Source organism: Engystomops pustulosus, chromosome 9, assembly GCF_040894005.1.
Source record: "Engystomops pustulosus chromosome 9, aEngPut4.maternal, whole genome shotgun sequence".
Lineage (NCBI taxonomy): Eukaryota > Metazoa > Chordata > Amphibia > Anura > Leptodactylidae > Engystomops > Engystomops pustulosus.
Genome location: NC_092419.1, coordinates 61,522,485 through 61,548,334, shown reverse-complemented (window position 1 = coordinate 61,548,334; position 25,850 = coordinate 61,522,485). Strand labels below are relative to the sequence as shown.

General features: G+C 45.1%; 104 pseudogenes; all 104 read right to left on the bottom strand.

Moving 5' to 3' along the window:
* Positions 1 to 29: 29 nt before the first annotated feature.
* LOC140087912 (5S ribosomal RNA) lies at positions 30 to 148 on the bottom strand (annotated as a pseudogene).
* A 69-nt stretch (positions 149 to 217) lies between these two features.
* Positions 218 to 336, bottom strand: LOC140086179 (5S ribosomal RNA; annotated as a pseudogene).
* A 69-nt stretch (positions 337 to 405) lies between these two features.
* Positions 406 to 524, bottom strand: LOC140080850 (5S ribosomal RNA; annotated as a pseudogene).
* A 259-nt stretch (positions 525 to 783) lies between these two features.
* LOC140087900 (5S ribosomal RNA) lies at positions 784 to 902 on the bottom strand (annotated as a pseudogene).
* A 69-nt stretch (positions 903 to 971) lies between these two features.
* Positions 972 to 1,090, bottom strand: LOC140080839 (5S ribosomal RNA; annotated as a pseudogene).
* Positions 1,091 to 1,349: 259 nt separating this feature from the next.
* LOC140093796 (5S ribosomal RNA) lies at positions 1,350 to 1,468 on the bottom strand (annotated as a pseudogene).
* A 70-nt stretch (positions 1,469 to 1,538) lies between these two features.
* On the bottom strand, positions 1,539 to 1,657 carry LOC140083821 (5S ribosomal RNA; annotated as a pseudogene).
* A 448-nt stretch (positions 1,658 to 2,105) lies between these two features.
* LOC140082479 (5S ribosomal RNA) lies at positions 2,106 to 2,224 on the bottom strand (annotated as a pseudogene).
* A 70-nt stretch (positions 2,225 to 2,294) lies between these two features.
* Positions 2,295 to 2,413, bottom strand: LOC140096673 (5S ribosomal RNA; annotated as a pseudogene).
* Positions 2,414 to 2,482: 69 nt separating this feature from the next.
* Positions 2,483 to 2,601, bottom strand: LOC140080827 (5S ribosomal RNA; annotated as a pseudogene).
* A 70-nt stretch (positions 2,602 to 2,671) lies between these two features.
* Positions 2,672 to 2,790, bottom strand: LOC140095150 (5S ribosomal RNA; annotated as a pseudogene).
* Positions 2,791 to 2,860: 70 nt separating this feature from the next.
* Positions 2,861 to 2,979, bottom strand: LOC140092051 (5S ribosomal RNA; annotated as a pseudogene).
* Positions 2,980 to 3,048: 69 nt separating this feature from the next.
* On the bottom strand, positions 3,049 to 3,167 carry LOC140078679 (5S ribosomal RNA; annotated as a pseudogene).
* Positions 3,168 to 3,237: 70 nt separating this feature from the next.
* Positions 3,238 to 3,356, bottom strand: LOC140096634 (5S ribosomal RNA; annotated as a pseudogene).
* A 70-nt stretch (positions 3,357 to 3,426) lies between these two features.
* On the bottom strand, positions 3,427 to 3,545 carry LOC140094258 (5S ribosomal RNA; annotated as a pseudogene).
* A 70-nt stretch (positions 3,546 to 3,615) lies between these two features.
* Positions 3,616 to 3,734, bottom strand: LOC140097366 (5S ribosomal RNA; annotated as a pseudogene).
* Positions 3,735 to 3,992: 258 nt separating this feature from the next.
* Positions 3,993 to 4,111, bottom strand: LOC140093876 (5S ribosomal RNA; annotated as a pseudogene).
* Positions 4,112 to 4,180: 69 nt separating this feature from the next.
* Positions 4,181 to 4,299, bottom strand: LOC140080815 (5S ribosomal RNA; annotated as a pseudogene).
* Positions 4,300 to 4,369: 70 nt separating this feature from the next.
* Positions 4,370 to 4,488, bottom strand: LOC140090431 (5S ribosomal RNA; annotated as a pseudogene).
* A 70-nt stretch (positions 4,489 to 4,558) lies between these two features.
* On the bottom strand, positions 4,559 to 4,677 carry LOC140094257 (5S ribosomal RNA; annotated as a pseudogene).
* A 70-nt stretch (positions 4,678 to 4,747) lies between these two features.
* LOC140083125 (5S ribosomal RNA) lies at positions 4,748 to 4,866 on the bottom strand (annotated as a pseudogene).
* Positions 4,867 to 4,935: 69 nt separating this feature from the next.
* Positions 4,936 to 5,054, bottom strand: LOC140080803 (5S ribosomal RNA; annotated as a pseudogene).
* A 260-nt stretch (positions 5,055 to 5,314) lies between these two features.
* On the bottom strand, positions 5,315 to 5,433 carry LOC140092050 (5S ribosomal RNA; annotated as a pseudogene).
* Positions 5,434 to 5,502: 69 nt separating this feature from the next.
* LOC140080791 (5S ribosomal RNA) lies at positions 5,503 to 5,621 on the bottom strand (annotated as a pseudogene).
* A 70-nt stretch (positions 5,622 to 5,691) lies between these two features.
* LOC140090430 (5S ribosomal RNA) lies at positions 5,692 to 5,810 on the bottom strand (annotated as a pseudogene).
* Positions 5,811 to 5,880: 70 nt separating this feature from the next.
* LOC140094256 (5S ribosomal RNA) lies at positions 5,881 to 5,999 on the bottom strand (annotated as a pseudogene).
* Positions 6,000 to 6,069: 70 nt separating this feature from the next.
* LOC140087888 (5S ribosomal RNA) lies at positions 6,070 to 6,188 on the bottom strand (annotated as a pseudogene).
* A 69-nt stretch (positions 6,189 to 6,257) lies between these two features.
* Positions 6,258 to 6,376, bottom strand: LOC140080780 (5S ribosomal RNA; annotated as a pseudogene).
* Positions 6,377 to 6,635: 259 nt separating this feature from the next.
* LOC140087876 (5S ribosomal RNA) lies at positions 6,636 to 6,754 on the bottom strand (annotated as a pseudogene).
* Positions 6,755 to 6,823: 69 nt separating this feature from the next.
* On the bottom strand, positions 6,824 to 6,942 carry LOC140081751 (5S ribosomal RNA; annotated as a pseudogene).
* Positions 6,943 to 7,201: 259 nt separating this feature from the next.
* Positions 7,202 to 7,320, bottom strand: LOC140094254 (5S ribosomal RNA; annotated as a pseudogene).
* Positions 7,321 to 7,390: 70 nt separating this feature from the next.
* On the bottom strand, positions 7,391 to 7,509 carry LOC140094980 (5S ribosomal RNA; annotated as a pseudogene).
* A 69-nt stretch (positions 7,510 to 7,578) lies between these two features.
* LOC140078800 (5S ribosomal RNA) lies at positions 7,579 to 7,697 on the bottom strand (annotated as a pseudogene).
* Positions 7,698 to 7,956: 259 nt separating this feature from the next.
* Positions 7,957 to 8,075, bottom strand: LOC140093795 (5S ribosomal RNA; annotated as a pseudogene).
* A 70-nt stretch (positions 8,076 to 8,145) lies between these two features.
* On the bottom strand, positions 8,146 to 8,264 carry LOC140083820 (5S ribosomal RNA; annotated as a pseudogene).
* Positions 8,265 to 8,712: 448 nt separating this feature from the next.
* On the bottom strand, positions 8,713 to 8,831 carry LOC140082477 (5S ribosomal RNA; annotated as a pseudogene).
* A 70-nt stretch (positions 8,832 to 8,901) lies between these two features.
* Positions 8,902 to 9,020, bottom strand: LOC140096672 (5S ribosomal RNA; annotated as a pseudogene).
* Positions 9,021 to 9,089: 69 nt separating this feature from the next.
* LOC140080769 (5S ribosomal RNA) lies at positions 9,090 to 9,208 on the bottom strand (annotated as a pseudogene).
* Positions 9,209 to 9,278: 70 nt separating this feature from the next.
* LOC140095149 (5S ribosomal RNA) lies at positions 9,279 to 9,397 on the bottom strand (annotated as a pseudogene).
* A 70-nt stretch (positions 9,398 to 9,467) lies between these two features.
* LOC140098703 (5S ribosomal RNA) lies at positions 9,468 to 9,586 on the bottom strand (annotated as a pseudogene).
* A 69-nt stretch (positions 9,587 to 9,655) lies between these two features.
* Positions 9,656 to 9,774, bottom strand: LOC140080758 (5S ribosomal RNA; annotated as a pseudogene).
* Positions 9,775 to 9,844: 70 nt separating this feature from the next.
* On the bottom strand, positions 9,845 to 9,963 carry LOC140090429 (5S ribosomal RNA; annotated as a pseudogene).
* Positions 9,964 to 10,033: 70 nt separating this feature from the next.
* LOC140098297 (5S ribosomal RNA) lies at positions 10,034 to 10,152 on the bottom strand (annotated as a pseudogene).
* Positions 10,153 to 10,222: 70 nt separating this feature from the next.
* On the bottom strand, positions 10,223 to 10,341 carry LOC140097365 (5S ribosomal RNA; annotated as a pseudogene).
* A 258-nt stretch (positions 10,342 to 10,599) lies between these two features.
* On the bottom strand, positions 10,600 to 10,718 carry LOC140093875 (5S ribosomal RNA; annotated as a pseudogene).
* A 69-nt stretch (positions 10,719 to 10,787) lies between these two features.
* Positions 10,788 to 10,906, bottom strand: LOC140080745 (5S ribosomal RNA; annotated as a pseudogene).
* A 70-nt stretch (positions 10,907 to 10,976) lies between these two features.
* On the bottom strand, positions 10,977 to 11,095 carry LOC140090428 (5S ribosomal RNA; annotated as a pseudogene).
* A 70-nt stretch (positions 11,096 to 11,165) lies between these two features.
* LOC140094253 (5S ribosomal RNA) lies at positions 11,166 to 11,284 on the bottom strand (annotated as a pseudogene).
* Positions 11,285 to 11,354: 70 nt separating this feature from the next.
* On the bottom strand, positions 11,355 to 11,473 carry LOC140083124 (5S ribosomal RNA; annotated as a pseudogene).
* A 69-nt stretch (positions 11,474 to 11,542) lies between these two features.
* On the bottom strand, positions 11,543 to 11,661 carry LOC140080733 (5S ribosomal RNA; annotated as a pseudogene).
* Positions 11,662 to 11,920: 259 nt separating this feature from the next.
* Positions 11,921 to 12,039, bottom strand: LOC140092049 (5S ribosomal RNA; annotated as a pseudogene).
* A 69-nt stretch (positions 12,040 to 12,108) lies between these two features.
* LOC140080722 (5S ribosomal RNA) lies at positions 12,109 to 12,227 on the bottom strand (annotated as a pseudogene).
* A 70-nt stretch (positions 12,228 to 12,297) lies between these two features.
* Positions 12,298 to 12,416, bottom strand: LOC140090427 (5S ribosomal RNA; annotated as a pseudogene).
* Positions 12,417 to 12,486: 70 nt separating this feature from the next.
* Positions 12,487 to 12,605, bottom strand: LOC140094251 (5S ribosomal RNA; annotated as a pseudogene).
* A 70-nt stretch (positions 12,606 to 12,675) lies between these two features.
* Positions 12,676 to 12,794, bottom strand: LOC140087864 (5S ribosomal RNA; annotated as a pseudogene).
* Positions 12,795 to 12,863: 69 nt separating this feature from the next.
* LOC140092533 (5S ribosomal RNA) lies at positions 12,864 to 12,982 on the bottom strand (annotated as a pseudogene).
* Positions 12,983 to 13,052: 70 nt separating this feature from the next.
* Positions 13,053 to 13,171, bottom strand: LOC140088559 (5S ribosomal RNA; annotated as a pseudogene).
* Positions 13,172 to 13,241: 70 nt separating this feature from the next.
* Positions 13,242 to 13,360, bottom strand: LOC140095147 (5S ribosomal RNA; annotated as a pseudogene).
* Positions 13,361 to 13,430: 70 nt separating this feature from the next.
* Positions 13,431 to 13,549, bottom strand: LOC140098701 (5S ribosomal RNA; annotated as a pseudogene).
* A 69-nt stretch (positions 13,550 to 13,618) lies between these two features.
* Positions 13,619 to 13,737, bottom strand: LOC140080710 (5S ribosomal RNA; annotated as a pseudogene).
* Positions 13,738 to 13,807: 70 nt separating this feature from the next.
* LOC140090425 (5S ribosomal RNA) lies at positions 13,808 to 13,926 on the bottom strand (annotated as a pseudogene).
* A 70-nt stretch (positions 13,927 to 13,996) lies between these two features.
* Positions 13,997 to 14,115, bottom strand: LOC140098296 (5S ribosomal RNA; annotated as a pseudogene).
* Positions 14,116 to 14,185: 70 nt separating this feature from the next.
* Positions 14,186 to 14,304, bottom strand: LOC140097363 (5S ribosomal RNA; annotated as a pseudogene).
* Positions 14,305 to 14,562: 258 nt separating this feature from the next.
* LOC140093874 (5S ribosomal RNA) lies at positions 14,563 to 14,681 on the bottom strand (annotated as a pseudogene).
* A 69-nt stretch (positions 14,682 to 14,750) lies between these two features.
* LOC140080699 (5S ribosomal RNA) lies at positions 14,751 to 14,869 on the bottom strand (annotated as a pseudogene).
* A 70-nt stretch (positions 14,870 to 14,939) lies between these two features.
* LOC140090424 (5S ribosomal RNA) lies at positions 14,940 to 15,058 on the bottom strand (annotated as a pseudogene).
* A 70-nt stretch (positions 15,059 to 15,128) lies between these two features.
* Positions 15,129 to 15,247, bottom strand: LOC140094250 (5S ribosomal RNA; annotated as a pseudogene).
* A 70-nt stretch (positions 15,248 to 15,317) lies between these two features.
* On the bottom strand, positions 15,318 to 15,436 carry LOC140083123 (5S ribosomal RNA; annotated as a pseudogene).
* A 69-nt stretch (positions 15,437 to 15,505) lies between these two features.
* On the bottom strand, positions 15,506 to 15,624 carry LOC140080687 (5S ribosomal RNA; annotated as a pseudogene).
* A 259-nt stretch (positions 15,625 to 15,883) lies between these two features.
* LOC140092048 (5S ribosomal RNA) lies at positions 15,884 to 16,002 on the bottom strand (annotated as a pseudogene).
* Positions 16,003 to 16,071: 69 nt separating this feature from the next.
* Positions 16,072 to 16,190, bottom strand: LOC140080676 (5S ribosomal RNA; annotated as a pseudogene).
* A 70-nt stretch (positions 16,191 to 16,260) lies between these two features.
* Positions 16,261 to 16,379, bottom strand: LOC140090423 (5S ribosomal RNA; annotated as a pseudogene).
* Positions 16,380 to 16,449: 70 nt separating this feature from the next.
* LOC140094249 (5S ribosomal RNA) lies at positions 16,450 to 16,568 on the bottom strand (annotated as a pseudogene).
* Positions 16,569 to 16,638: 70 nt separating this feature from the next.
* On the bottom strand, positions 16,639 to 16,757 carry LOC140087852 (5S ribosomal RNA; annotated as a pseudogene).
* Positions 16,758 to 16,826: 69 nt separating this feature from the next.
* On the bottom strand, positions 16,827 to 16,945 carry LOC140080665 (5S ribosomal RNA; annotated as a pseudogene).
* A 259-nt stretch (positions 16,946 to 17,204) lies between these two features.
* LOC140087840 (5S ribosomal RNA) lies at positions 17,205 to 17,323 on the bottom strand (annotated as a pseudogene).
* Positions 17,324 to 17,392: 69 nt separating this feature from the next.
* LOC140081750 (5S ribosomal RNA) lies at positions 17,393 to 17,511 on the bottom strand (annotated as a pseudogene).
* Positions 17,512 to 17,959: 448 nt separating this feature from the next.
* LOC140094979 (5S ribosomal RNA) lies at positions 17,960 to 18,078 on the bottom strand (annotated as a pseudogene).
* Positions 18,079 to 18,147: 69 nt separating this feature from the next.
* Positions 18,148 to 18,266, bottom strand: LOC140078799 (5S ribosomal RNA; annotated as a pseudogene).
* Positions 18,267 to 18,336: 70 nt separating this feature from the next.
* Positions 18,337 to 18,455, bottom strand: LOC140083122 (5S ribosomal RNA; annotated as a pseudogene).
* A 69-nt stretch (positions 18,456 to 18,524) lies between these two features.
* LOC140080654 (5S ribosomal RNA) lies at positions 18,525 to 18,643 on the bottom strand (annotated as a pseudogene).
* A 259-nt stretch (positions 18,644 to 18,902) lies between these two features.
* LOC140092047 (5S ribosomal RNA) lies at positions 18,903 to 19,021 on the bottom strand (annotated as a pseudogene).
* Positions 19,022 to 19,090: 69 nt separating this feature from the next.
* LOC140080643 (5S ribosomal RNA) lies at positions 19,091 to 19,209 on the bottom strand (annotated as a pseudogene).
* A 70-nt stretch (positions 19,210 to 19,279) lies between these two features.
* LOC140090421 (5S ribosomal RNA) lies at positions 19,280 to 19,398 on the bottom strand (annotated as a pseudogene).
* Positions 19,399 to 19,468: 70 nt separating this feature from the next.
* On the bottom strand, positions 19,469 to 19,587 carry LOC140094248 (5S ribosomal RNA; annotated as a pseudogene).
* Positions 19,588 to 19,657: 70 nt separating this feature from the next.
* LOC140087828 (5S ribosomal RNA) lies at positions 19,658 to 19,776 on the bottom strand (annotated as a pseudogene).
* A 69-nt stretch (positions 19,777 to 19,845) lies between these two features.
* On the bottom strand, positions 19,846 to 19,964 carry LOC140080632 (5S ribosomal RNA; annotated as a pseudogene).
* A 259-nt stretch (positions 19,965 to 20,223) lies between these two features.
* LOC140087816 (5S ribosomal RNA) lies at positions 20,224 to 20,342 on the bottom strand (annotated as a pseudogene).
* A 69-nt stretch (positions 20,343 to 20,411) lies between these two features.
* On the bottom strand, positions 20,412 to 20,530 carry LOC140081749 (5S ribosomal RNA; annotated as a pseudogene).
* A 448-nt stretch (positions 20,531 to 20,978) lies between these two features.
* Positions 20,979 to 21,097, bottom strand: LOC140094978 (5S ribosomal RNA; annotated as a pseudogene).
* A 69-nt stretch (positions 21,098 to 21,166) lies between these two features.
* Positions 21,167 to 21,285, bottom strand: LOC140083677 (5S ribosomal RNA; annotated as a pseudogene).
* A 70-nt stretch (positions 21,286 to 21,355) lies between these two features.
* LOC140092513 (5S ribosomal RNA) lies at positions 21,356 to 21,474 on the bottom strand (annotated as a pseudogene).
* A 448-nt stretch (positions 21,475 to 21,922) lies between these two features.
* Positions 21,923 to 22,041, bottom strand: LOC140078470 (5S ribosomal RNA; annotated as a pseudogene).
* A 448-nt stretch (positions 22,042 to 22,489) lies between these two features.
* On the bottom strand, positions 22,490 to 22,608 carry LOC140094247 (5S ribosomal RNA; annotated as a pseudogene).
* A 70-nt stretch (positions 22,609 to 22,678) lies between these two features.
* LOC140094977 (5S ribosomal RNA) lies at positions 22,679 to 22,797 on the bottom strand (annotated as a pseudogene).
* A 69-nt stretch (positions 22,798 to 22,866) lies between these two features.
* On the bottom strand, positions 22,867 to 22,985 carry LOC140083676 (5S ribosomal RNA; annotated as a pseudogene).
* A 70-nt stretch (positions 22,986 to 23,055) lies between these two features.
* Positions 23,056 to 23,174, bottom strand: LOC140092511 (5S ribosomal RNA; annotated as a pseudogene).
* Positions 23,175 to 23,622: 448 nt separating this feature from the next.
* On the bottom strand, positions 23,623 to 23,741 carry LOC140078469 (5S ribosomal RNA; annotated as a pseudogene).
* A 448-nt stretch (positions 23,742 to 24,189) lies between these two features.
* LOC140094245 (5S ribosomal RNA) lies at positions 24,190 to 24,308 on the bottom strand (annotated as a pseudogene).
* Positions 24,309 to 24,378: 70 nt separating this feature from the next.
* LOC140094976 (5S ribosomal RNA) lies at positions 24,379 to 24,497 on the bottom strand (annotated as a pseudogene).
* Positions 24,498 to 24,566: 69 nt separating this feature from the next.
* LOC140083675 (5S ribosomal RNA) lies at positions 24,567 to 24,685 on the bottom strand (annotated as a pseudogene).
* Positions 24,686 to 24,755: 70 nt separating this feature from the next.
* LOC140092510 (5S ribosomal RNA) lies at positions 24,756 to 24,874 on the bottom strand (annotated as a pseudogene).
* Positions 24,875 to 25,322: 448 nt separating this feature from the next.
* Positions 25,323 to 25,441, bottom strand: LOC140078468 (5S ribosomal RNA; annotated as a pseudogene).
* Positions 25,442 to 25,699: 258 nt separating this feature from the next.
* Positions 25,700 to 25,818, bottom strand: LOC140083441 (5S ribosomal RNA; annotated as a pseudogene).
* Positions 25,819 to 25,850: the final 32 nt, after the last annotated feature.

The window sequence follows — 25,850 nt, the reverse complement described above, 5'->3', positions numbered from 1 at the left end:
GAAACTAACACAATTTTCAGGTTCAAAAAGGTCAACGGAACTTGGGATTCCCAGCCAGTCTCCCATGCTGGTACTTGCCAAGCCTTAAGCTGCATTGCTGCTGCGATCTGACGAGAGCAGGCACATTCAGCTTAGAATGGCCGTTGACAGCAGCTGTTCAATTTGAACCTTCTTTTACTATCTCATAGAGAAACTAACACATTTTCAGGTTCAAAAAGGTCAACGGAACTTGGAATTCCCAGCCAGTCTCCCATGCTGGTACTTGCCAAGCCTTAAGCTGCATTGCTGCTGCGATCTGACGAGAGCAGGCACATTTAGCTTAGAATGGCCGTTGACAGCAGCTGTTCAATTTGAACCTTCTTTTACTATCTCATAGAGAAACTAACACATTTTCAGGTTCAAAAAGGTCAACGGAACTTGGAATTCCCAGCCAGTCTCCCATGCTGGTACTTGCCAAGCCTTAAGCTGCATTGCTGCTGCGATCTGACGAGAGCAGGCACATTCAGCTTAGAATGGCCGTTGACAGCAGCTGTTCAATTTGAACCTTCTTTAACTATCTCATAGAGAAACTAACACAATTTTCAGGTTCAAAAAGGTCAACAGAACTTGGGATTCCCAGCCAGTCTCCCATGCTGGTACTTGCAAAGCCTTAAGCTGCATTGCTGCTGTGATCTGACGAGAGCAGGCTCATTCAGCTTAGAATGGCCGTTGACAGCAGCTGTTCAATTTGAACCTTCTTTTACTATCTCATAGAGAAACTAACACAATTTTCAGGTTCAAAAAGGTCAACGGAACTTGGGATTCCCAGCCAGTCTCCCATGCTGGTACTTGCCAAGCCTTAAGCTGCATTGCTGCTGCGATCTGACGAGAGCAGGCACATTCAGCTTAGAATGGCCGTTGACAGCAGCTGTTCAATTTGAACCTTCTTTTACTATCTCATAGACAAACTAACACATTTTCAGGTTCAAAAAGGTCAACGGAACTTGGAATTCCCAGCCAGTCTCCCATGCTGGTACTTGCCAAGCCTTAAGCTGCATTGCTGCTGCGATCTGACGAGAGCAGGCACATTCAGCTTAGAATGGCCGTTGACAGCAGCTGTTCAATTTGAACCTTCTTTAACTATCTCATAGAGAAACTAACACAATTTTCAGGTTCAAAAAGGTCAACAGAACTTGGGATTTTCAGCCAGTCTCCCATGCTGGTACTTGCCAAGCCTTAAGCTGCATTGCTGCTGTGATCTGACGAGAGCAGGCACATTCAGCTTAGAATGGCCGTTGACAGCAGCTGTTCAATTTGAACCTTCTTTTACTATCTCATAGAGAAAATAACTCAATTTTCAGGTTCAAAAAGGTTAACGGAACTTGGAATTCCAAGCCAGTCTCCCATGCTGGTACTTGCCAAGCCTTAAGCTGCATTGCTGCTGCGATCTGACGAGAGCAGGCACATTCAGCTTAGAATGGCCGTTGACAGCAGCTGTTCAATTTGAACCTTCTTTTGCTATCTCATAGAGAAACTAACACAATTTTCAGGTTCAAAACGGTCAACGGAACTTGGGATTCCCAGCCAGTCTCCCATGCTGGTACTTGCCAAGCCTTAAGCTGCATTGCTGCTGCGATCTGACGAGAGCAGGCACATTCAGCTTAGAATTGCCGTTGACAGCAGCTGTTCAATTTAAACCTTCTTTTACTATCTCATAGAGAAACTAACACAATTTTCAGGTTCAAAAAGGTCAACAGAACTTGGGATTCCCAGCCAGTCTCCCATGCTGGTACTTGCCAAGCCTTAAGCTGCATCGCTGCTGCGATCTGAAAAGAGCACACACATTCAGCTTAGAATGGCCGTTGACAGCAGTTGTTCAATTTGAACCTTCTTCTACTATCTCATAGAGAAACTAACACAATTTTCAGGTTCAAAAAGGTCACCAGAACTTGGGATTCCCAGCCAGTCTCCCATGCTGGTATTTGCCAAGTCTTAAGCTGCATCGCTGCTGCGATCTGACAAGAGCACGCACATTCCGCTTAGAATGGCCGTTGACAGCAGTTTTTCAATTTGAACCTTCTTTTACTATCTCATAGAGAAACTAACACAATTTTCAGGTTCAAAAAGGTCAACGGAACTTGGGATTCCCAGCCAGTCTCCCATGCTGGTACTTGCCAAGCCTTAAGCTGCATTGCTGCTGCGATCTGACGAGAGCAGGCACATTCAGCTTAGAATGGCCATTGACAGCAGCTGTTCAATTTGAACCTTCTTTTACTATCTCATAGAGAAACTAACACAATTTTCAGGTTCAAAAAGGTCAGCGGAACTTGGGATTTCCAGCCAGTCTCCCATGCTGGTACTTGCCAAGCCTTAAGCTGCATTGCTGCTGCGATCTGACGAGAGCAGGCACATTCAGCTTAGAATGGCCGTTGACAGCAGCTGTTCAATTTGAACCTTCTTTTACTATCTCATAGAGAAACTAACACATTTTAAGGTTCAAAAAGGTCAACGGAACTTGGAATTCCCAGCCAGTCTCCCATGCTGGTACTTGCCAAGCCTTAAGCTGCATTGCTGCTGCGATCTGACGAGAGCAGGCACATTCAGCTTAGAATGGCCGTTGACAGCAGCTGTTCAATTTGAACCTTCTTTAACTATCTCATAGAGAAACTAACACAATTTTCAGGTTCAAAAAGGTCAACAGAACTTGGGATTCCCAGCCAGTCTCCCATGCTGGTACTTGCCAAGCCTTAAGCTGCATTGCTGCTGTGATCTGACGAGAGCAGGCTCATTCAGCTTAGAATGGCCGTTGACAGCAGCTGTTCAATTTGAACCTTCTTTTACTATCTCATAGAGAAACTAACACAATTTTCAGGTTCAAAAAGGTCAACGGAACTTGGGATTCCCAGCCAGTCTCCCATGCTGGTACTTGCCAAGCCTTAAGCTGCATTGCTGCTGCGATCTGACGAGAGTAGGCACATTCAGCTTAGAATGGCCGTTGACAGCAGCTGTTCAATTTGAACCTTCTTTTACTATCTCATAGACAAACTAACACGTTTTCAGGTTCAAAAAGGTCAACGGAACTTGGAATTCCCAGCCAGTCTCCCATGCTGGTACTTGCCAAGCCCTAAGCTGCATTGCTGCTGCGATCTGACGAGAGCAGGCACATTCAGCTTAGAATGGCCGTTGACAGCAGCTGTTCAATTTGAACCTTCTTTAACTATCTCATAGAGAAACTAACACAATTTTCAGGTTCAAAAAGGTCAACAGAACTTGGGATTCCCAGCCAGTCTCCCATGCTGGTACTTGCCAAACCTTAAGCTGCATTGCTGCTGTGATCTGACGAGAGCAGGCACATTCAGCTTAGAATGGCCGTTGACAGCAGCTGTTCAATTTGAACCTTCTTTTACTATCTCATAGAGAAAATAACTCAATTTTCAGGTTCAAAAAGGTCAACGGATCTTGGGATTCCTACCCAGTCTCCCATGCTGGTACTTGCCAAGCCTTAAGCTGCATTGCTGCTGCGATCTGACGAGAGCAGGCACATTCAGCTTAGAATGGCCGTTGACAGCAGCTGTTCAATTTGAACCTTCTTTTACTATCTCATAGAGAAAATAACTCAATTTTCAGGTTCAAAAAGGTCAACGGATCTTGGGATTCCTACCCAGTCTCCCAGGCTGGTACTTGCCAAGCCTTAAGCTGCATTGCTGCTGCGATCTGACGAGAGCAGGCACATTCAGCTTAGAATGGCCGTTGACAGCAGCTGTTCAATTTGAACCTTCTTTTACTATCTCATAGAGAAACTAACACATTTTCAGGTTCAAAAAGGTCAATGGAATTTGGAATTCCCAGCCAGTCTCCCATGCTGGTACTTGCCAAACCTTAAGTTGCATTGCTGCTGCGATCTGACGAGAGCAGGCAAATTCAGCTTAGAATGGCCGTTGACAGCAGCTGTTCAATTTGAACCTTCTTTTACTATCTCATATAGAAACTAACACAATTTTCAGGTTAAAAAAGGTCAACAGAACTTGGGATTCCCAGCCAGTCTCCCATGCTGGTACTTGCCAAGCCTTAAGCTGCATTGCTGCTGCGATCTGACGAGAGTAGGCACATTCAGCTTAGAATGGCCGTTGACAGCAGCTGTTCAATTTGAACCTTCTTTTACTATCTCATAGACAAACTAACACATTTTCAGGTTCAAAAAGGTCAACGGAACTTGGAATTCCCAGCCAGTCTCCCATGCTGGTACTTGCCAAGCCTTAAGCTGCATTGCTGCTGCGATCTGACGAGAGCAGGCACATTCAGCTTAGAATGGCCGTTGACAGCAGCTGTTCAATTTGAACCTTCTTTAACTATCTCATAGAGAAACTAACACAATTTTCAGGTTCAAAAAGGTCAACAGAACTTGGGATTCCCAGCCAGTCTCCCATGCTGGTACTTGCCAAGCCTTAAGCTGCATTGCTGCTGTGATCTGACGAGAGCAGGCACATTCAGCTTAGAATGGCCGTTGACAGCAGCTGTTCAATTTGAACCTTCTTTTACTATCTCATAGAGAAAATAACTCAATTTTTAGGTTCAAAAAGGTCAACGGATCTTGGGATTCCTACCCAGTCTCCCATGCTGGTACTTGCCAAGCCTTAAGCTGCATTGCTGCTGCGATCTGACGAGAGCAGGCACATTCAGCTTAGAATGGCCGTTGACAGCAGCTGTTCAATTTGAACCTTCTTTTACTATCTCATAGAGAAACTAACACAATTTTCAGGTTCAAAAAGGTCAACGGAACTTGGGATTCCCAGCCAGTCTCCCATGCTGGTACTTGCCAAGCCTTAAGCTGCATTGCTGCTGCGATCTGACGAGAACAGGCACATTCAGCTTAGAATGGCCGTTGACAGCAGCTGTTCAATTTGAACCTTCTTTTACTATCTCATAGAGAAACTAACACATTTTCAGGTTCAAAAAGGTCAACGGAACTTGGAATTCCCAGCCAGTCTCCCATGCTGGTACTTGCCAAGCCTTAAGCTGCATTGCTGCTGCGATCTGACGAGAGCAGGCACATTCAGCTTAGAATGGCCGTTGACAGCAGCTGTTCAATTTGAACCTTCTTTAACTATCTCATAGAGAAACTAACACTAATTTTCAGGTTCAAAAAGGTCAACAGAACTTGGGATTCCCAGCCAGTCTCCCATGCTGGTACTTGCCAAGCCTTAAGCTGCATTGCTGCTGTGATCTGACGAGAGCAGACTCATTCAGCTTAGAATGGCCGTTGACAGCAGCTGTTCAATTTGAACCTTCTTTTACTATCTCATAGAGAAACTAACACAATTTTCAGGTTCAAAAAGGTCAACGGAACTTGGGATTCCCAGCCAGTCTCCCATGCTGGTACTTGCCAAGCCTTAAGCTGCATTGCTGCTGCGATCTGACGAGAGTAGGCACATTCAGCTTAGAATGGCCGTTGACAGCAGCTGTTCAATTTGAACCTTCTTTTACTATCTCATAGACAAATTAACACATTTTCAGGTTCAAAAAGGTCAACGGAACTTGGAATTCCCAGCCAGTCTCCCATGCTGGTACTTGCCAAGCCTTAAGCTGCATTGCTGCTGCGATCTGACGAGAGCAGGCACATTCAGCTTAGAATGGCCGTTGACAGCAGCTGTTCAATTTGAACCTTCTTTAACTATCTCATAGAGAAACTAACACAATTTTCAGGTTCAAAAAGGTCAACAGAACTTGGGATTCCCAGCCAGTCTCCCATGCTGGTACTTGCCAAGCCTTAAGCTGCATTGCTGCTGTGATCTGACGAGAGCAGGCACATTCAGCTTAGAATGGCCGTTGACAGCAGCTGTTCAATTTGAACCTTCTTTTACTATCTCATAGAGAAAATAACTCAATCTTCAGGTTCAAAAAGGTCAACGGATCTTGGGATTCCTACCCAGTCTCCCATGCTGGTACTTGCCAAGCCTTAAGCTGCATTGCTGCTGCGATCTGACGAGAGCAGGCACATTCAGCTTAGAATGGCCGTTGACAGCAGCCGTTCAATTTGAACCTTCTTTTACTATCTCATAGAGAAACTAACACAATTTTCAGGTTCAAAAAGGTCAACGGAACTTGGGATTCCCAGCCAGTCTCCCATGCTGGTACTTGCCAAGCCTTAAGCTGCATTGCTGCTGCGATCTGACGAGAGCAGGCACATTCAGCTTAGAATGGCCGTTGACAGCAGCTGTTCAATTTGAACCTTCTTTTACTATCTCATAGAGAAACTAACACATTTTCAGGTTCAAAAAGGTCAACGGAACTTGGAATTCCCAGCCAGTCTCCCATGCTGGTACTTGCCAAGCCTTAAGCTGCATTGCTGCTGCGATCTGACGAGAGCAGGCACATTCAGCTTAGAATGGCCGTTGACAGCAGCTGTTCAATTTGAACCTTCTTTAACTATCTCATAGAGAAACTAACACAATTTTCAGGTTCAAAAAGGTCAACAGAACTTGGGATTCCCAGCCAGTCTCCCATGCTGGTACTTGCCAAGCCTTAAGCTGCATTGCTGCTGTGATCTGACGAGAGCAGGCTCATTCAGCTTAAAATGGCCGTTGACAGCAGCTGTTCAATTTGAACCTTCTTTTACTATCTCATAGAGAAACTAACACAATTTTCAGGTTCAAAAAGGTCAACGGAACTTGGGATTCCCAGCCAGTCTCCCATGCTGGTACTTGCCAAGCCTTAAGCTGCATTGCTGCTGCGATCTGACGAGAGCAGGCACATTCAGCTTAGAATGGCCGTTGACAGCAGTTGTTCAATTTGAACCTTCTTTTACTATCTCATAGACAAACTAACACATTTTCAGGTTCAAAAAGGTCAACGGAACTTGGAATTCCCAGCCAGTCTCCCATGCTGGTACTTGCCAAGCCTTAAGCTGCATTGCTGCTGCGATCTGACGAGAGCAGGCACATTCAGCTTAGAATGGCCATTGACAGCAGCTGTTCAATTTGAACCTTCTTTAACTATCTCATAGAGAAACTAACACAATTTTCAGGTTCAAAAAGGTCAACAGAACTTGGGATTTTCAGCCAGTCTCCCATGCTGGTACTTGCCAAGCCTTAAGCTGCATTGCTGCTGTGATCTGACGAGAGCAGGCACATTCAGCTTAGAATGGCCGTTGACAGCAGCTGTTCAATTTGAACCTTCTTTTACTATCTCATAGAGAAAATAACTCAATTTTCAGGTTCAAAAAGGTCAACGGATCTTGGGATTCCTACCCAGTCTCCCATGCTGGTACTTGCCAAGCCTTAAGCTGCATTGCTGCTGCGATCTGACGAGAGCAGGCACATTCAGCTTAGAATGGCCGTTGACAGCAGCTGTTCAATTTGAACCTTCTTTTACTATCTCATAGAGAAACTAACACAATTTTCAGGTTCAAAAAGGTCAACGGAACATGGGATTCCCAGCCAGTCTCCCATGCTGGTACTTGCCAAGCCTTAAGCTGCATTGCTGCTGCAATCTGACGAGAGCAGGCACATTCAGCTTAGAATGGCCGTTGACAGCAGCTGTTCAATTTGAACCTTCTTTTACTATCTCATAGAGAAACTAACACATTTTCAGGTTCAAAAAGGTCAACAGAACTTGGGATTCCCAGCCAGTCTCCCATGCTGGTACTTGCCAAGCCTTAAGCTGCATTGCTGCTGCGATCTGACGAGAGCAGGCACATTCAGCTTAGAATGGCCGTTGACAGCAGCTGTTCAATTTGAACCTTCTTTAACTATCTCATAGAGAAACTAACACAATTTTCAGGTTCAAAAAGGTCAACAGAACTTGGGATTTTCAGCCAGTCTCCCATGCTGGTACTTGCCAAGCCTTAAGCTGCATTGCTGCTGTGATCTGACGAGAGCAGGCACATTCAGCTTAGAATGGCCGTTGACAGCAGCTGTTCAATTTGAACCTTCTTTTACTATCTCATAGAGAAAATAACTCAATTTTCAGGTTCAAAAAGGTTAACGGAACTTGGAATTCCAAGCCAGTCTCCCATGCTGGTACTTGCCAAGCCTTAAGCTGCATTGCTGCTGCGATCTGACGAGAGCAGGCACATTCAGCTTAGAATGGCCGTTGACAGCAGCTGTTCAATTTGAACCTTCTTTTGCTATCTCATAGAGAAACTAACACAATTTTCAGGTTCAAAACGGTCAACGGAACTTGGGATTCCCAGCCAGTCTCCCATGCTGGTACTTGCCAAGCCTTAAGCTGCATTGCTGCTGCGATCTGACGAGAGCAGGCACATTCAGCTTAGAATTGCCGTTGACAGCAGCTGTTCAATTTAAACCTTCTTTTACTATCTCATAGAGAAACTAACACAATTTTCAGGTTCAAAAAGGTCAACAGAACTTGGGATTCCCAGCCAGTCTCCCATGCTGGTACTTGCCAAGCCTTAAGCTGCATCGCTGCTGCGATCTGAAAAGAGAACACACATTCAGCTTAGAATGGCCGTTGACAGCAGTTGTTCAATTTGAACCTTCTTCTACTATCTCATAGAGAAACTAACACAATTTTCAGGTTCAAAAAGGTCACCAGAACTTGGGATTCCCAGCCAGTCTCCCATGCTGGTATTTGCCAAGTCTTAAGCTGCATCGCTGCTGCGATCTGACAAGAGCACGCACATTTCGCTTAGAATGGCCGTTGACAGCAGTTTTTCAATTTGAACCTTCTTTTACTATCTCATAGAGAAACTAACACAATTTTCAGGTTCAAAAAGGTCAACGGAACTTGGGATTCCCAGCCAGTCTCCCATGCTGGTACTTGCCAAGCCTTAAGCTGCATTGCTGCTGCGATCTGACGAGAGCAGGCACATTCAGCTTAGAATGGCCATTGACAGCAGCTGTTCAATTTGAACCTTCTTTTACTATCTCATAGAGAAACTAACACAATTTTCAGGTTCAAAAAGGTCAGCGGAACTTGGGATTTCCAGCCAGTCTCCCATGCTGGTACTTGCCAAGCCTTAAGCTGCATTGCTGCTGCGATCTGACGAGAGCAGGCACATTCAGCTTAGAATGGCCGTTGACAGCAGCTGTTCAATTTGAACCTTCTTTTACTATCTCATAGAAAAACTAACACATTTTAAGGTTCAAAAAGGTCAACGGAACTTGGAATTCCCAGCCAGTCTCCCATGCTGGTACTTGCCAAGCCTTAAGCTGCATTGCTGCTGCGATCTGACGAGAGCAGGCACATTCAGCTTAGAATGGCCGTTGACAGCAGCTGTTCAATTTGAACCTTCTTTAACTATCTCATAGAGAAACTAACACAATTTTCAGGTTCAAAAAGGTCAACAGAACTTGGGATTCCCAGCCAGTCTCCCATGCTGGTACTTGCCAAGCCTTAAGCTGCATTGCTGCTGTGATCTGACGAGAGCAGGCTCATTCAGCTTAGAATGGCCGTTGACAGCAGCTGTTCAATTTGAACCTTCTTTTACTATCTCATAGAGAAACTAACACAATTTTCAGGTTCAAAAAGGTCAACGGAACTTGGGATTCCCAGCCAGTCTCCCATGCTGGTATTTGCCAAGCCTTAAGCTGCATTGCTGCTGCGATCTGACGAGAGTAGGCACATTCAGCTTAGAATGGCCGTTGACAGCAGCTGTTCAATTTGAACCTTCTTTTACTATCTCATAGACAAACTAACACGTTTTCAGGTTCAAAAAGGTCAACGGAACTTGGAATTCCCAGCCAGTCTCCCATGCTGGTACTTGCCAAGCCTTAAGCTGCATTGCTGCTGCGATCTGACGAGAGCAGGCACATTCAGCTTAGAATGGCCGTTGACAGCAGCTGTTCAATTTGAACCTTCTTTAACTATCTCATAGAGAAACTAACACAATTTTAAGGTTCAAAAAGGTCAACAGAACTTGGGATTCCCAGCCAGTCTCCCATGCTGGTACTTGCCAAGCCTTAAGCTGCATTGCTGCTGTGATCTGACGAGAGCAGGCACATTCAGCTTAGAATGGCCGTTGACAGCAGCTGTTCAATTTGAACCTTCTTTTACTATCTCATAGAGAAAATAACTCAATTTTCAGGTTCAAAAAGGTCAACGGATCTTGGGATTCCTACCCAGCCTCCCATGCTGGTACTTGCCAAGCCTTAAGCTGCATTGCTGCTGCGATCTGACGAGAGCAGGCACATTCAGCTTAGAATGGCCGTTGACAGCAGCTGTTCAATTTGAACCTTCTTTTACTATCTCATAGAGAAAATAACTCAATTTTCAGGTTCAAAAAGGTCAACGGATCTTGGGATTCCTACCCAGTCTCCCAGGCTGGTACTTGCCAAGCCTTAAGCTGCATTGCTGCTGCGATCTGACGAGAGCAGGCACATTCAGCTTAGAATGGCCGTTGACAGCAGCTGTTCAATTTGAACCTTCTTTTACTATCTCATAGAGAAACTAACACATTTTCAGGTTCAAAAAGGTCAATGGAATTTGGAATTCCCAGCCAGTCTCCCATGCTGGTACTTGCCAAACCTTAAGTTGCATTGCTGCTGCGATCTGACGAGAGCAGGCAAATTCAGCTTAGAATGGCCGTTGACAGCAGCTGTTCAATTTGAACCTTCTTTTACTATCTCATATAGAAACTAACACAATTTTCAGGTTAAAAAAGGTCAACAGAACTTGGGATTCCCAGCCAGTCTCCCATGCTGGTACTTGCCAAGCCTTAAGCTGCATTGCTGCTGCGATCTGACGAGAGTAGGCACATTCAGCTTAGAATGGCCGTTGACAGCAGCTGTTCAATTTGAACCTTCTTTTACTATCTCATAGACAAACTAACACATTTTCAGGTTCAAAAAGGTCAACGGAACTTGGAATTCCCAGCCAGTCTCCCATGCTGGTACTTGCCAAGCCTTAAGCTGCATTGCTGCTGCGATCTGACGAGAGCAGGCACATTCAGCTTAGAATGGCCGTTGACAGCAGCTGTTCAATTTGAACCTTCTTTAACTATCTCATAGAGAAACTAACACAATTTTCAGGTTCAAAAAGGTCAACAGAACTTGGGATTCCCAGCCAGTCTCCCATGCTGGTACTTGCCAAGCCTTAAGCTGCATTGCTGCTGTGATCTGACGAGAGCAGGCACATTCAGCTTAGAATGGCCGTTGACAGCAGCTGTTCAATTTGAACCTTCTTTTACTATCTCATAGAGAAAATAACTCAATTTTTAGGTTCAAAAAGGTCAACGGATCTTGGGATTCCTACCCAGTCTCCCATGCTGGTACTTGCCAAGCCTTAAGCTGCATTGCTGCTGCGATCTGACGAGAGCAGGCACATTCAGCTTAGAATGGCCGTTGACAGCAGCTGTTCAATTTGAACCTTCTTTTACTATCTCATAGAGAAACTAACACAATTTTCAGGTTCAAAAAGGTCAACGGAACTTGGGATTCCCAGCCAGTCTCCCATGCTGGTACTTGCCAAGCCTTAAGCTGCATTGCTGCTGCGATCTGACGAGAACAGGCACATTCAGCTTAGAATGGCCGTTGACAGCAGCTGTTCAATTTGAACCTTCTTTTACTATCTCATAGAGAAACTAACACATTTTCAGGTTCAAAAAGGTCAACGGAACTTGGAATTCCCAGCCAGTCTCCCATGCTGGTACTTGCCAAGCCTTAAGCTGCATTGCTGCTGCGATCTGACGAGAGCAGGCACATTCAGCTTAGAATGGCCGTTGACAGCAGCTGTTCAATTTGAACCTTCTTTAACTATCTCATAGAGAAACTAACACAATTTTCAGGTTCAAAAAGGTCAACAGAACTTGGGATTCCCAGCCAGTCTCCCATGCTGGTACTTGCCAAGCCTTAAGCTGCATTGCTGCTGTGATCTGACGAGAGCAGACTCATTCAGCTTAGAATGGCCGTTGACAGCAGCTGTTCAATTTGAACCTTCTTTTACTATCTCATAGAGAAACTAACACAATTTTCAGGTTCAAAAAGGTCAACGGAACTTGGGATTCCCAGCCAGTCTCCCATGCTGGTACTTGCCAAGCCTTAAGCTGCATTGCTGCTGCGATCTGACGAGAGTAGGCACATTCAGCTTAGAATGGCCGTTGACAGCAGCTGTTCAATTTGAACCTTCTTTTACTATCTCATAGACAAATTAACACATTTTCAGGTTCAAAAAGGTCAACGGAACTTGGAATTCCCAGCCAGTCTCCCATGCTGGTACTTGCCAAGCCTTAAGCTGCATTGCTGCTGCGATCTGACGAGAGCAGGCACATTCAGCTTAGAATGGCCGTTGACAGCAGCTGTTCAATTTGAACCTTCTTTAACTATCTCATAGAGAAACTAACACAATTTTCAGGTTCAAAAAGGTCAACAGAACTTGGGATTCCCAGCCAGTCTCCCATGCTGGTACTTGCCAAGCCTTAAGCTGCATTGCTGCTGTGATCTGACGAGAGCAGGCACATTCAGCTTAGAATGGCCGTTGACAGCAGCTGTTCAATTTGAACCTTCTTTTACTATCTCATAGAGAAAATAACTCAATCTTCAGGTTCAAAAAGGTCAACGGATCTTGGGATTCCTACCCAGTCTCCCATGCTGGTACTTGCCAAGCCTTAAGCTGCATTGCTGCTGCGATCTGACGAGAGCAGGCACATTCAGCTTAGAATGGCCGTTGACAGCAGCCGTTCAATTTGAACCTTCTTTTACTATCTCATAGAGAAACTAACACAATTTTCAGGTTCAAAAAGGTCAACGGAACTTGGGATTCCCAGCCAGTCTCCCATGCTGGTACTTGCCAAGCCTTAAGCTGCATTGCTGCTGCGATCTGACGAGAGCAGGCACATTCAGCTTAGAATGGCCGTTGACAGCAGCTGTTCAATTTGAACCTTCTTTTACTATCTCATAGAGAAACTAACACATTTTCAGGTTCAAAAAGGTCAACGGAACTTGGAATTCCCAGCCAGTCTCCCATGCTGGTACTTGCCAAGCCTTAAGCTGCATTGCTGCTGTGATCTGACGAGAGCAGGCTCATTCAGCTTAGAATGGCCGTTGACAGCAGCTGTTCAATTTGAACCTTCTTTTACTATCTCATAGAGAAACTAACACAATTTTCAGGTTCAAAAAGGTCAACGGAACTTGGGATTCCCAGCCAGTCTCCCATGCTGGTATTTGCCAAGCCTTAAGCTGCATTGCTGCTGCGATCTGACGAGAGCAGGCACATTCAGCTTAGAATGGCCGTTGACAGCAGCTGTTCAATTTGAACCTTCTTTAACTATCTCATAGAGAAACTAACACAATTTTCAGGTTCAAAAAGGTCAACAGAACTTGGGATTCCCAGCCAGTCTCCCATGCTGGTACTTGCCAAGCCTTAAGCTGCATTGCTGCTGTGATCTGACGAGAGCAGGCTCATTCAGCTTAGAATGGCCGTTGACAGCAGCTGTTCAATTTGAACCTTCTTTTACTATCTCATAGAGAAACTAACACAATTTTCAGGTTCAAAAAGGTCAACGGAACTTGGGATTCCCAGCCAGTCTCCCATGCTGGTATTTGCCAAGCCTTAAGCTGCATTGCTGCTGCGATCTGACGAGAGTAGGCACATTCAGCTTAGAATGGCCGTTGACAGCAGCTGTTCAATTTGAACCTTCTTTTACTATCTCATAGACAAACTAACACGTTTTCAGGTTCAAAAAGGTCAACGGAACTTGGAATTCCCAGCCAGTCTCCCATGCTGGTACTTGCCAAGCCTTAAGCTGCATTGCTGCTGCGATCTGACGAGAGCAGGCACATTCAGCTTAGAATGGCCGTTGACAGCAGCTGTTCAATTTGAACCTTCTTTAACTATCTCATAGAGAAACTAACACAATTTTAAGGTTCAAAAAGGTCAACAGAACTTGGGATTCCCAGCCAGTCTCCCATGCTGGTACTTGCCAAGCCTTAAGCTGCATTGCTGCTGTGATCTGACGAGAGCAGGCACATTCAGCTTAGAATGGCCGTTGACAGCAGCTGTTCAATTTGAACCTTCTTTTACTATCTCATAGAGAAAATAACTCAATTTTCAGGTTCAAAAAGGTCAACGGATCTTGGGATTCCTACCCAGCCTCCCATGCTGGTACTTGCCAAGCCTTAAGCTGCATTGCTGCTGCGATCTGACGAGAGCAGGCACATTCAGCTTAGAATGGCCGTTGACAGCAGCTGTTCAATTTGAACCTTCTTTTACTATCTCATAGAGAAAATAACTCAATTTTCAGGTTCAAAAAGGTCAACGGATCTTGGGATTCCTACCCAGTCTCCCAGGCTGGTACTTGCCAAGCCTTAAGCTGCATTGCTGCTGCGATCTGACGAGAGCAGGCACATTCAGCTTAGAATGGCCGTTGACAGCAGCTGTTCAATTTGAACCTTCTTTTACTATCTCATAGAGAAACTAACACATTTTCAGGTTCAAAAAGGTCAATGGAATTTGGAATTCCCAGCCAGTCTCCCATGCTGGTACTTGCCAAACCTTAAGTTGCATTGCTGCTGCGATCTGACGAGAGCAGGCAAATTCAGCTTAGAATGGCCGTTGACAGCAGCTGTTCAATTTGAACCTTCTTTTACTATCTCATATAGAAACTAACACAATTTTCAGGTTAAAAAAGGTCAACAGAACTTGGGATTCCCAGCCAGTCTCCCATGCTGGTACTTGCCAAGCCTTAAGCTGCATTGCTGCTGCGATCTGACGAGAGTAGGCACATTCAGCTTAGAATGGCCGTTGACAGCAGCTGTTCAATTTGAACCTTCTTTTACTATCTCATAGACAAACTAACACATTTTCAGGTTCAAAAAGGTCAACGGAACTTGGAATTCCCAGCCAGTCTCCCATGCTGGTACTTGCCAAGCCTTAAGCTGCATTGCTGCTGCGATCTGACGAGAGCAGGCACATTCAGCTTAGAATGGCCGTTGACAGCAGCTGTTCAATTTGAACCTTCTTTAACTATCTCATAGAGAAACTAACACAATTTTCAGGTTCAAAAAGGTCAACAGAACTTGGGATTCCCAGCCAGTCTCCCATGCTGGTACTTGCCAAGCCTTAAGCTGCATTGCTGCTGTGATCTGACGAGAGCAGGCACATTCAGCTTAGAATGGCCGTTGACAGCAGCTGTTCAATTTGAACCTTCTTTTACTATCTCATAGAGAAAATAACTCAATTTTTAGGTTCAAAAAGGTCAACGGATCTTGGGATTCCTACCCAGTCTCCCATGCTGGTACTTGCCAAGCCTTAAGCTGCATTGCTGCTGCGATCTGACGAGAGCAGGCACATTCAGCTTAGAATGGCCGTTGACAGCAGCTGTTCAATTTGAACCTTCTTTTACTATCTCATAGAGAAACTAACACAATTTTCAGGTTCAAAAAGGTCAACGGAACTTGGGATTCCCAGCCAGTCTCCCATGCTGGTACTTGCCAAGCCTTAAGCTGCATTGCTGCTGCGATCTGACGAGAACAGGCACATTCAGCTTAGAATGGCCGTTGACAGCAGCTGTTCAATTTGAACCTTCTTTTACTATCTCATAGAGAAACTAACACATTTTCAGGTTCAAAAAGGTCAACGGAACTTGGAATTCCCAGCCAGTCTCCCATGCTGGTACTTGCCAAGCCTTAAGCTGCATTGCTGCTGCGATCTGACGAGAGCAGGCACATTCAGCTTAGAATGGCCGTTGACAGCAGCTGTTCAATTTGAACCTTCTTTAACTATCTCATAGAGAAACTAACACAATTTTCAGGTTCAAAAAGGTCAACAGAACTTGGGATTCCCAGCCAGTCTCCCATGCTGGTACTTGCCAAGCCTTAAGCTGCATTGCTGCTGTGATCTGACGAGAGCAGACTCATTCAGCTTAGAATGGCCGTTGACAGCAGCTGTTCAATTTGAACCTTCTTTTACTATCTCATAGAGAAACTAACACAATTTTCAGGTTCAAAAAGGTCAACGGAACTTGGGATTCCCAGCCAGTCTCCCATGCTGGTACTTGCCAAGCCTTAAGCTGCATTGCTGCTGCGATCTGACGAGAGTAGGCACATTCAGCTTAGAATGGCCGTTGACAGCAGCTGTTCAATTTGAACCTTCTTTTACTATCTCATAGACAAATTAACACATTTTCAGGTTCAAAAAGGTCAACGGAACTTGGAATTCCCAGCCAGTCTCCCATGCTGGTACTTGCCAAGCCTTAAGCTGCATTGCTGCTGCGATCTGACGAGAGCAGGCACATTCAGCTTAGAATGGCCGTTGACAGCAGCTGTTCAATTTGAACCTTCTTTAACTATCTCATAGAGAAACTAACACAATTTTCAGGTTCAAAAAGGTCAACAGAACTTGGGATTCCCAGCCAGTCTCCCATGCTGGTACTTGCCAAGCCTTAAGCTGCATTGCTGCTGTGATCTGACGAGAGCAGGCACATTCAGCTTAGAATGGCCGTTGACAGCAGCTGTTCAATTTGAACCTTCTTTTACTATCTCATAGAGAAAATAACTCAATCTTCAGGTTCAAAAAGGTCAACGGATCTTGGGATTCCTACCCAGTCTCCCATGCTGGTACTTGCCAAGCCTTAAGCTGCATTGCTGCTGCGATCTGACGAGAGCAGGCACATTCAGCTTAGAATGGCCGTTGACAGCAGCCGTTCAATTTGAACCTTCTTTTACTATCTCATAGAGAAACTAACACAATTTTCAGGTTCAAAAAGGTCAACGGAACTTGGGATTCCCAGCCAGTCTCCCATGCTGGTACTTGCCAAGCCTTAAGCTGCATTGCTGCTGCGATCTGACGAGAGCAGGCACATTCAGCTTAGAATGGCCGTTGACAGCAGCTGTTCAATTTGAACCTTCTTTTACTATCTCATAGAGAAACTAACACATTTTCAGGTTCAAAAAGGTCAACGGAACTTGGAATTCCCAGCCAGTCTCCCATGCTGGTACTTGCCAAGCCTTAAGCTGCATTGCTGCTGCGATCTGACGAGAGCAGGCACATTCAGCTTAGAATGGCCGTTGACAGCAGCTGTTCAATTTGAACCTTCTTTAACTATCTCATAGAGAAACTAACACAATTTTCAGGTTCAAAAAGGTCAACAGAACTTGGGATTCCCAGCCAGTCTCCCATGCTGGTACTTGCCAAGCCTTAAGCTGCATTGCTGCTGTGATCTGACGAGAGCAGGCTCATTCAGCTTAAAATGGCCGTTGACAGCAGCTGTTCAATTTGAACCTTCTTTTACTATCTCATAGAGAAACTAACACAATTTTCAGGTTCAAAAAGGTCAACGGAACTTGGGATTCCCAGCCAGTCTCCCATGCTGGTACTTGCCAAGCCTTAAGCTGCATTGCTGCTGCGATCTGACGAGAGCAGGCACATTCAGCTTAGAATGGCCGTTGACAGCAGTTGTTCAATTTGAACCTTCTTTTACTATCTCATAGACAAACTAACACATTTTCAGGTTCAAAAAGGTCAACGGAACTTGGAATTCCCAGCCAGTCTCCCATGCTGGTACTTGCCAAGCCTTAAGCTGCATTGCTGCTGCGATCTGACGAGAGCAGGCACATTCAGCTTAGAATGGCCATTGACAGCAGCTGTTCAATTTGAACCTTCTTTAACTATCTCATAGAGAAACTAACACAATTTTCAGGTTCAAAAAGGTCAACAGAACTTGGGATTTTCAGCCAGTCTCCCATGCTGGTACTTGCCAAGCCTTAAGCTGCATTGCTGCTGTGATCTGACGAGAGCAGGCACATTCAGCTTAGAATGGCCGTTGACAGCAGCTGTTCAATTTGAACCTTCTTTTACTATCTCATAGAGAAAATAACTCAATTTTCAGGTTCAAAAAGGTCAACGGATCTTGGGATTCCTACCCAGTCTCCCATGCTGGTACTTGCCAAGCCTTAAGCTGCATTGCTGCTGCGATCTGACGAGAGCAGGCACATTCAGCTTAGAATAGCCTTTGACAGCAGCTGTTCAATTTGAACCTTCTTTTACTATCTCATAGAGAAACTAACACAATTTTCAGGTTCAAAAAGGTCAACGGAACATGGGATTCCCAGCCAGTCTCCCATGCTGGTACTTGCCAAGCCTTAAGCTGCATTGCTGCTGCAATCTGACGAGAGCAGGCACATTCAGCTTAGAATGGCCGTTGACAGCAGCTGTTCAATTTGAACCTTCTTTTACTATCTCATAGAGAAACTAACACATTTTCAGGTTCAAAAAGGTCAACAGAACTTGGGATTCCCAGCCAGTCTCCCATGCTGGTACTTGCCAAGCCTTAAGCTGCATTGCTGCTGCGATCTGACGAGAGCAGGCACATTCAGCTTAGAATGGCCGTTGACAGCAGCTGTTCAATTTGAACCTTCTTTTACTATCTCATAGAGAAACTAACACAATTTTCAGGTTCAAAAAGGTCAACGGAACTTGGGATTCCCAGCCAGTCTCCCATGCTGGTACTTGCCAAGCCTTAAGCTGCATTGCTGCTGCGATCTGACGAGAACAGGCACATTCAGCTTAGAATGGCCGTTGACAGCAGCTGTTCAATTTGAACCTTCTTTTACTATCTCATAGAGAAACTAACACATTTTCAGGTTCAAAAAGGTCAACGGAACTTGGAATTCCCAGCCAGTCTCCCATGCTGGTACTTGCCAAGCCTTAAGCTGCATTGCTGCTGCGATCTGACGAGAGCAGGCACATTCAGCTTAGAATGGCCGTTGACAGCAGCTGTTCAATTTGAACCTTCTTTAACTATCTCATAGAGAAACTAACACAATTTTCAGGTTCAAAAAGGTCAACAGAACTTGGGATTCCCAGCCAGTCTCCCATGCTGGTACTTGCCAAGCCTTAAGCTGCATTGCTGCTGTGATCTGACGAGAGCAGACTCATTCAGCTTAGAATGGCCGTTGACAGCAGCTGTTCAATTTGAACCTTCTTTTACTATCTCATAGAGAAACTAACACAATTTTCAGGTTCAAAAAGGTCAACGGAACTTGGGATTCCCAGCCAGTCTCCCATGCTGGTACTTGCCAAGCCTTAAGCTGCATTGCTGCTGCGATCTGACGAGAGTAGGCACATTCAGCTTAGAATGGCCGTTGACAGCAGCTGTTCAATTTGAACCTTCTTTTACTATCTCATAGACAAATTAACACATTTTCAGGTTCAAAAAGGTCAACGGAACTTGGAATTCCCAGCCAGTCTCCCATGCTGGTACTTGCCAAGCCTTAAGCTGCATTGCTGCTGCGATCTGACGAGAGCAGGCACATTCAGCTTAGAATGGCCGTTGACAGCAGCTGTTCAATTTGAACCTTCTTTAACTATCTCATAGAGAAACTAACACAATTTTCAGGTTCAAAAAGGTCAACAGAACTTGGGATTCCCAGCCAGTCTCCCATGCTGGTACTTGCCAAGCCTTAAGCTGCATTGCTGCTGTGATCTGACGAGAGCAGGCACATTCAGCTTAGAATGGCCGTTGACAGCAGCTGTTCAATTTGAACCTTCTTTTACTATCTCATAGAGAAAATAACTCAATCTTCAGGTTCAAAAAGGTCAACGGATCTTGGGATTCCTACCCAGTCTCCCATGCTGGTACTTGCCAAGCCTTAAGCTGCATTGCTGCTGCGATCTGACGAGAGCAGGCACATTCAGCTTAGAATGGCCGTTGACAGCAGCCGTTCAATTTGAACCTTCTTTTACTATCTCATAGAGAAACTAACACAATTTTCAGGTTCAAAAAGGTCAACGGAACTTGGGATTCCCAGCCAGTCTCCCATGCTGGTACTTGCCAAGCCTTAAGCTGCATTGCTGCTGCGATCTGACGAGAGCAGGCACATTCAGCTTAGAATGGCCGTTGACAGCAGCTGTTCAATTTGAACCTTCTTTTACTATCTCATAGAGAAACTAACACATTTTCAGGTTCAAAAAGGTCAACGGAACTTGGAATTCCCAGCCAGTCTCCCATGCTGGTACTTGCCAAGCCTTAAGCTGCATTGCTGCTGCGATCTGACGAGAGCAGGCACATTCAGCTTAGAATGGCCGTTGACAGCAGCTGTTCAATTTGAACCTTCTTTAACTATCTCATAGAGAAACTAACACAATTTTCAGGTTCAAAAAGGTCAACAGAACTTGGGATTCCCAGCCAGTCTCCCATGCTGGTACTTGCCAAGCCTTAAGCTGCATTGCTGCTGTGATCTGACGAGAGCAGGCTCATTCAGCTTAAAATGGCCGTTGACAGCAGCTGTTCAATTTGAACCTTCTTTTACTATCTCATAGAGAAACTAACACAATTTTCAGGTTCAAAAAGGTCAACGGAACTTGGGATTCCCAGCCAGTCTCCCATGCTGGTACTTGCCAAGCCTTAAGCTGCATTGCTGCTGCGATCTGACGAGAGCAGGCACATTCAGCTTAGAATGGCCGTTGACAGCAGTTGTTCAATTTGAACCTTCTTTTACTATCTCATAGACAAACTAACACATTTTCAGGTTCAAAAAGGTCAACGGAACTTGGAATTCCCAGCCAGTCTCCCATGCTGGTACTTGCCAAGCCTTAAGCTGCATTGCTGCTGCGATCTGACGAGAGCAGGCACATTCAGCTTAGAATGGCCATTGACAGCAGCTGTTCAATTTGAACCTTCTTTAACTATCTCATAGAGAAACTAACACAATTTTCAGGTTCAAAAAGGTCAACAGAACTTGGGATTTTCAGCCAGTCTCCCATGCTGGTACTTGCCAAGCCTTAAGCTGCATTGCTGCTGTGATCTGACGAGAGCAGGCACATTCAGCTTAGAATGGCCGTTGACAGCAGCTGTTCAATTTGAACCTTCTTTTACTATCTCATAGAGAAAATAACTCAATTTTCAGGTTCAAAAAGGTCAACGGATCTTGGGATTCCTACCCAGTCTCCCATGCTGGTACTTGCCAAGCCTTAAGCTGCATTGCTGCTGCGATCTGACGAGAGCAGGCACATTCAGCTTAGAATAGCCTTTGACAGCAGCTGTTCAATTTGAACCTTCTTTTACTATCTCATAGAGAAACTAACACAATTTTCAGGTTCAAAAAGGTCAACGGAACATGGGATTCCCAGCCAGTCTCCCATGCTGGTACTTGCCAAGCCTTAAGCTGCATTGCTGCTGCAATCTGACGAGAGCAGGCACATTCAGCTTAGAATGGCCGTTGACAGCAGCTGTTCAATTTGAACCTTCTTTTACTATCTCATAGAGAAACTAACACATTTTCAGGTTCAAAAAGGTCAACAGAACTTGGGATTCCCAGCCAGTCTCCCATGCTGGTACTTGCCAAGCCTTAAGCTGCATTGCTGCTGCGATCTGACGAGAGCAGGCACATTCAGCTTAGAATGGCCATTGACAGCAGCTGTTCAATTTGAACCTTCTTTTGCTATCTCATAGAGAAACTAACACAATTTTCAGGTTCAAAACGGTCAACGGAACTTGGGATTCCCAGCCAGTCTCCCATGCTTGTACTTGCCAAGCCTTAAGCTGCATTGCTGCTGCGATCTGACGAGAGCAGGCACATTCAGCTTAGAATTGCCGTTGACAGCAGCTGTTCAATTTGAACCTTCTTTTACTATCTCATAGAGAAACTAACACAATTTTCAGGTTCAAAAAGGTCAACAGAACTTGGGATTCCCAGCCAGTCTCCCATGCTGGTACTTGCCAAGCCTTAAGCTGCATCGCTGCTGCGATCTGAAAAGAGCACACACATTCAGCTTAGAATTGCCGTTGACAGCAGCTGTTCAATTTGAACCTTCTTTTACTATCTCATAGAGAAACTAACACAATTTTCAGGTTCAGAAAGGTCACCAGAACTTGGGATTCCCAGGCAGTCTCCCATGCTGGTATTTGCCAAGCCTTAAGCTGCATTGCTGCTGCGATCTGACAAGAGCACGCACATTCCGCTTAGAATGGCCGTTGACAGCAGCTTTTCAATTTGAACCTTCTTTTACTATCTCATAGAGAAACTAACACAATTTTCAGGTTCAAAAAGGTCAACGGAACTTGGGATTCCCAGCCAGTCTCCCATGCTGGTACTTGCCAAGCCTTAAGCTGCATTGCTGCTGCGATCTGATGAGAGCAGGCACATTCAGCTTAGAATGGCCATTGACAGCAGCTGTTCAATTTGAACCTTCTTTTACTATCTCATAGAGAAACTAACACAATTTTCAGGTTCAAAAAGGTCAAGGGAACTTGGGATTCCCAGCCAGTCTCCCATGCTGGTACTTGCCAAGCCTTAAGCTGCATTGCTGCTGCGATCTGACGAGAGCAGGCACATTCAGCTTAGAATGGCCATTGACAGCAGCTGTTCAATTTGAACCTTCTTTAACTATCTCATAGAGAAACTAACACAATTTTCAGGTTCAAAAAGGTCAACAGAACTTGGGATTTTCAGCCAGTCTCCCATGCTGGTACTTGCCAAGCCTTAAGCTGCATTGCTGCTGTGATCTGACGAGAGCAGGCACATTCAGCTTAGAATGGCCGTTGACAGCAGCTGTTCAATTTGAACCTTCTTTTACTATCTCATAGAGAAAATAACTCAATTTTCAGGTTCAAAAAGGTCAACGGATCTTGGGATTCCTACCCAGTCTCCCATGCTGGTACTTGCCAAGCCTTAAGCTGCATTGCTGCTGCGATCTGACGAGAGCAGGCACATTCAGCTTAGAATGGCCGTTGACAGCAGCTGTTCAATTTGAACCTTCTTTTACTATCTCATAGAGAAACTAACACAATTTTCAGGTTCAAAAAGGTCAACGGAACATGGGATTCCCAGCCAGTCTCCCATGCTGGTACTTGCCAAGCCTTAAGCTGCATTGCTGCTGCAATCTGACGAGAGCAGGCACATTCAGCTTAGAATGGCCGTTGACAGCAGCTGTTCAATTTGAACCTTCTTTTACTATCTCATAGAGAAACTAACACATTTTCAGGTTCAAAAAGGTCAACAGAACTTGGGATTCCCAGCCAGTCTCCCATGCTGGTACTTGCCAAGCCTTAAGCTGCATTGCTGCTGCGATCTGACGAGAGCAGGCACATTCAGCTTAGAATGGCCATTGACAGCAGCTGTTCAATTTGAACCTTCTTTTGCTATCTCATAGAGAAACTAACACAATTTTCAGGTTCAAAACGGTCAACGGAACTTGGGATTCCCAGCCAGTCTCCCATGCTTGTACTTGCCAAGCCTTAAGCTGCATTGCTGCTGCGATCTGACGAGAGCAGGCACATTCAGCTTAGAATTGCCGTTGACAGCAGCTGTTCAATTTGAACCTTCTTTTACTATCTCATAGAGAAACTAACACAATTTTCAGGTTCAAAAAGGTAAACAGAACTTGGGATTCCCAGCCAGTCTCCCATGCTGGTACTTGCCAAGCCTTAAGCTGCATCGCTGCTGCGATCTGAAAAGAGCACACACATTCAGCTTAGAATTGCCGTTGACAGCAGCTGTTCAATTTGAACCTTCTTTTACTATCTCATAGAGAAACTAACACAATTTTCAGGTTCAGAAAGGTCACCAGAACTTGGGATTCCCAGGCAGTCTCCCATGCTGGTATTTGCCAAGCCTTAAGCTGCATTGCTGCTGCGATCTGACAAGAGCACGCACATTCCGCTTAGAATGGCCGTTGACAGCAGCTTTTCAATTTGAACCTTCTTTTACTATCTCATAGAGAAACTAACACAATTTTCAGGTTCAAAAAGGTCAACGGAACTTGGGATTCCCAGCCAGTCTCCCATGCTGGTACTTGCCAAGCCTTAAGCTGCATTGCTGCTGCGATCTGATGAGAGCAGGCACATTCAGCTTAGAATGGCCATTGACAGCAGCTGTTCAATTTGAACCTTCTTTTACTATCTCATAGAGAAACTAACACAATTTTCAGGTTCAAAAAGGTCAAGGGAACTTGGGATTCCCAGCCAGTCTCCCATGCTGGTACTTGCCAAGCCTTAAGCTGCATTGCTGCTGCGATCTGACGAGAGCAGGCACATTCAGCTTAGAATGGCCATTGACAGCAGCTGTTCAATTTGAACCTTCTTTAACTATCTCATAGAGAAACTAACACAATTTTCAGGTTCAAAAAGGTCAACAGAACTTGGGATTTTCAGCCAGTCTCCCATGCTGGTACTTGCCAAGCCTTAAGCTGCATTGCTGCTGTGATCTGACGAGAGCAGGCACATTCAGCTTAGAATGGCCGTTGACAGCAGCTGTTCAATTTGAACCTTCTTTTACTATCTCATAGAGAAAATAACTCAATTTTCAGGTTCAAAAAGGTCAACGGATCTTGGGATTCCTACCCAGTCTCCCATGCTGGTACTTGCCAAGCCTTAAGCTGCATTGCTGCTGCGATCTGACGAGAGCAGGCACATTCAGCTTAGAATGGCCGTTGACAGCAGCTGTTCAATTTGAACCTTCTTTTACTATCTCATAGAGAAACTAACACAATTTTCAGGTTCAAAAAGGTCAACGGAACATGGGATTCCCAGCCAGTCTCCCATGCTGGTACTTGCCAAGCCTTAAGCTGCATTGCTGCTGCAATCTGACGAGAGCAGGCACATTCAGCTTAGAATGGCCGTTGACAGCAGCTGTTCAATTTGAACCTTCTTTTACTATCTCATAGAGAAACTAACACATTTTCAGGTTCAAAAAGGTCAACAGAACTTGGGATTCCCAGCCAGTCTCCCATGCTGGTACTTGCCAAGCCTTAAGCTGCATTGCTGCTGCGATCTGACGAGAGCAGGCACATTCAGCTTAGAATGGCCATTGACAGCAGCTGTTCAATTTGAACCTTCTTTTGCTATCTCATAGAGAAACTAACACAATTTTCAGGTTCAAAACGGTCAACGGAACTTGGGATTCCCAGCCAGTCTCCCATGCTTGTACTTGCCAAGCCTTAAGCTGCATTGCTGCTGCGATCTGACGAGAGCAGGCACATTCAGCTTAGAATTGCCGTTGACAGCAGCTGTTCAATTTGAACCTTCTTTTACTATCTCATAGAGAAACTAACACAATTTTCAGGTTCAAAAAGGTCAACAGAACTTGGGATTCCCAGCCAGTCTCCCATGCTGGTACTTGCCAAGCCTTAAGCTGCATCGCTGCTGCGATCTGAAAAGAGCACACACATTCAGCTTAGAATTGCCGTTGACAGCAGCTGTTCAATTTGAACCTTCTTTTACTATCTCATAGAGAAACTAACACAATTTTCAGGTTCAAAAAGGTCACCAGAACTTGGGATTCCCAGGCAGTCTCCCATGCTGGTATTTGCCAAGCCTTAAGCTGCATTGCTGCTGCGATCTGACAAGAGCACGCACATTCCGCTTAGAATGGCCGTTGACAGCAGCTTTTCAATTTGAACCTTCTTTTACTATCTCATAGAGAAACTAACACAATTTTCAGGTTCAAAAAGGTCAACGGAACTTGGGATTCCCAGCCAGTCTCCCATGCTGGTACTTGCCAAGCCTTAAGCTGCATTGCTGCTGCGATCTGATGAGAGCAGGCACATTCAGCTTAGAATGGCCATTGACAGCAGCTGTTCAATTTGAACCTTCTTTTACTATCTCATAGAGAAACTAACACAATTTTCAGGTTCAAAAAGGTCAAGGGAACTTGGGATTCCCAGCCAGTCTCCCATGCTGGTACTTGCCAAGCCTTAAGCTGCATTGCTGCTGCGATCTGACGAGAGCAGGCACATTCAGCTTAGAATGGCCATTGACAGCAGCTGTTCAATTTGAACCTTCTTTTACTATCTCATAGAGAAACTAACACATTTTCAGGTTCAAAAAGGTCAACGGAACTTGGAATTCCCAGCCAGTCTCCCATGCTGGTACTTGCCAAGCCTTAAGCTGCATTGCTGCTGCGATCTGACGAGAGCAGGCAAATTCAGCTTAGAATGGCCGTTGACAGCAGCTGTTCAATTTGAACCTTCTTTTACTA